Raw genomic sequence first — 3694 nt, 5'->3', positions numbered from 1 at the left:
AGGGAAAGTGGGAATAGGAGGGCAGTCATTCCTTCTCCCTCACACCGGACAGAGAAACTGTCATACACTTTCAAAGGATATAATCATCACCCTTTAGTAGCTTTCTACAGTAGCTTTTGAAAACTTAATTTCAATACCCTCTAGCCAGTACAGAACCCTTGTAAGAAGGAAATAGATGGGAAAGCTGAGGTCCAGAGCTGCTAAAGTCATTTGATGTTAAGTCAATTTGATATTAAGTCACTCCAGCCTTAAGAGAGGGACACCCTTATCTCATAGGAGCTGAAGGGGAATTTGGTTCATTCTTCAAAATGGAAAATCATTAATGTTTCTTCTGACAATATACAAGAATTATAAACGATTTTTTCAAGCAATACAAAAAAACAGGACTTCATAAGTTTACTCCCAGGAGATAAATGTCATCAACAGATCTTTTCGGATTTGGGCTAAGCAGGTTCTTGACTATATGCAACAGAAAGGGACTCTGGGTATCTTACATAGAAAAGGAACTTATTAGGAGGACGTTATATAGTTCACAGCACCAGAGGGAAAGCAAACTCAGAAAGATGGGCAAGAATGAAGGGGAGCTAGGCAACCAGGAACCCAGCCAATGTCAGGATCCTGGACAGTCTAGTTAGGATGCCACTTCTGCTGCCAGTGGACATGGCACGGCTGCCATCACTGCCCCTGAGACTCTGGATGGCACAGCCACCACCGGCAGCCAACTAAGTTCTAAAACGCTCCTGCTTCTGGATTCTAAATCCAGTTGGTCAAGTTAAGGACACACATTTTCACTCTGGCTGCCAAAAGCCTAGAGAGTGAACATGTCTACCTTGGAGCACAGCTCTGCTGTCACCCAGTCCCATGCAATGTTGAGTCTCTCAAGAAACGGAGTCAATCAGATGGCCAAGGGCAAATAAATGGCAAATATTCATTACATGTGTATTCATTCAGCTTTTCTGTTTGTGTATAAGTTGGATTTTATTATACACACTAATTGGCAAGTAGATTTTTGTTTTTGTTTTTGTTTCTTTAGGACAGTGTATCTTTTCATGCCAATACAATAAATTCCCCCCTAAATTCCTGCACAGTATTTATTGTATAGATATTGTCAGTATTTATTTAATCAAGTTTCACTCAATGGACATTTATTTTTATTCTTTACTATTAAAAACCACACAGCTGAGAACATCCTTGACTAACTGGCACTCGTCCTAGTAGTCTCTTAGGATAAATTTCCAAAAGTGCAATTGCTGAGCAAATGGCATATAAAATTTTATCTGTCGCCAGATTGACCTGAAGAAACATTATCCTTTTACACCTTCACTAAAACTTATGAGAAAGTCCAAAAGGGACTGTCTGTTTCACTGATCTGATTCTAATCTACACGTTAAAAGGAACCATGACCCAAGTAGCGTTTAAAGTAGGAGAGGGAAATGGAAGCGGAACTTTCTGTGCAGATTTCTGGGTGGCTCTAGCTACATGTAACGCCAAGGAATCAGGTGGGGCGCATTTCCTAGCGGCGATTCGCGCTTGGGGCACCTGGGCCTTGAACGGCTGTCCCTCGACGTGCCAGTCAGCTTCCCTCCCCGCTCGGCCAAAATAACCTGCCCGGGGTAGGTGCTGTGTAAATAAATATATAAACAATACGAAGCCCAGGATGCGAGCGCCGAGCCTCCTGCTCCGGGTCTATCTATGGGTCAGAGCCGGCCTTCTCCGGTCTAACATCGCGAGCCTAGCCCCGCTAAGGCCGACCCCGCCAGCCTGCCTCCCCCGCGGGCTTCCCCAAACCCAGTGAGGACCCCTGGAGGAGAGCAGGGAGAGAGGCAGCAAGAAATGACACCCTGGAACCGGGATCTTATAGGACGCCGAGGACGCTGAAGCCCTCGTTGCTCCCTTCCCGCCCGCCAGTTCGGCTTGGGGACCAGAGCCCAGGACCCAGAGCCGGTAAACCCGGCATCCACTGCTGTTTTCGAAAGGCGCGCCCGCTATGTGGCTTGAGGAGGCTCCCGGCCGCCGAAGCTAGCGAGCGGGTCCCATGGTGTAATGGTTAGCACTCTGGACTTTGAATCCAGCGATCCGAGTTCAAATCTCGGTGGGACCTCTCGTAAACCTTTTGGTTCTACAATTCCTATTTTGGAGGCCCCTAGCGGCAGTGGCCATCTCAGGCTGTGCCGGAGCCCCCGCCGTGACCTACCTGACCGCGATTTAGGGTCCCTCCCGCTTTCTCAAGATGCTTTCATTTCAGAGCCTGCCTGAAGGTCGCGGTGCGCATGCGCGAGACTCGGGGCGGAAAAGTAAGTGTCTGTGGGAGCTGGAGCGTGACTTTAGCTTGCCGGGGACGGCCGAAGGTGCCCGAGGGATTCCGAGGATTCCGCTTCGGGCGGGGAACAGTGGCAGCCTTCTGGTCTAGGAAACGCCACCGCCACCGCCACCCCCACCCCCGCCCCGCAAGCTGCCGGGAATGCTTCTCCCCGTTGGCTAACATGCAGATGGGCCAAACACTTCTGCTCTGGAAACCGCGAACGAAATAGCCAAAGGGAGCCGAGGGGAGCGGGAGGGAATAACCGACTGCGGAGGAGGGCGTGTGTTTGGGGGTCCGTCCGCCCGGAAGTCGGCCAGATACTGAAGTGTGTCTGTCTGGGTTGTTCGCTACTCGGGCAGTAGACTGCGAGGTTGTCTTTCAGTCGGAAAAAAAAAATCCCTTAGTCAAGGAATCCACTCTTCAACCCGTTTCAGCCGGTCAGGTTATCTCTGGCGGCGGTTTCTCGCCGTATCGATGGGCTATTTCTCCCGAGCAGACGATAGGAATCTCTATGGGGTTCACCCGCAGGGCTGGCTGAGCGAATCTCTTTTGGCGAATTTGTCCAGGGTCGCTGATTTGGGTGCTGACCAAGCTCACGTGATTTGCAGGAAAGGCTCTACCTCTGGGGTAGCGGGGAAGAGACGTACACGGAGTATTGTCTTCTTTGGATTGGTATCTGGGTTTTGAGAGCTGTCTGTCTCTCGGGGACAAGTGACGAGGGAGCCCGCTCACGCATTTGTGAACCCCCTACAGGGTGACTGGCACTGTGGTTATACGGCCCCGCGCCTTGGGAGGATGCCATGGAAACAGAACTCTCGCTCTGCTCTCCCCATCTCTCTCCTGAGCACCCTTCCTACCCACCCACCCCACACACTCCTTAAACATTTGAATGAATTTGTGTGTATGAGCGATCCCAGCTTCAAAAATACTTAAACATGAGACGTGGGAGGATTTGCACTAACAGATATTAACTATTAACTATAGGAATTAAGACAGTGTGGTACTGGTGAAAAGAAAGACAAACATACCAATGTTACAGAATAGAGAGCCCAGATAGAGCTGCACACATACTTGGACCAGTGATTTATGACAAATATAGCACAACAGAACAGTGGGGAAAAGGACCTTTTTTTCAATAAATTATTCTGGGACAATTGAGTGTCCATATGGAAAAATGTGAAATCAAATTCCTCCCAGTTTACACTAACACAGCAATACATTGCATGTGAATTATAGACCTTTATGTGAAAAAAAGAAAAAAAAGAGCAATAAAGCTTTGGAAGACAACACAGAAAATCTTCATGACCTCAGGGTAGTGAAAGTCTTCTTAAGCAAGACACAAAAGGTTCTAAAAGTTTGATATATGTCACCATATTAATATGATATTCTATG

At 48.2% G+C, this 3694-nt stretch overlaps 1 non-coding gene across 1 annotated transcript; it reads left to right on the top strand.

Annotated features, from left to right (window-relative positions):
• The first annotated feature begins 2029 nt into the window (after positions 1-2029).
• On the top strand, positions 2030-2101 carry TRNAQ-UUG (transfer RNA glutamine (anticodon UUG)). Its single transcript has one exon. It is a non-coding gene; the product is annotated as a tRNA-Gln (tRNA).
• The last annotated feature ends 1593 nt before the right edge of the window (positions 2102-3694 follow it).

The sequence above is a fragment of the Lipotes vexillifer genome, unplaced genomic scaffold (genome assembly GCF_000442215.2).
Source record: "Lipotes vexillifer unplaced genomic scaffold, Lipotes_vexillifer_v1.1 scaffold591, whole genome shotgun sequence".
Lineage (NCBI taxonomy): Eukaryota > Metazoa > Chordata > Mammalia > Artiodactyla > Lipotidae > Lipotes > Lipotes vexillifer.
Note: the sequence above shows the minus strand (reverse complement) of the source record. Positions and strands in the feature narration are given on the sequence as shown.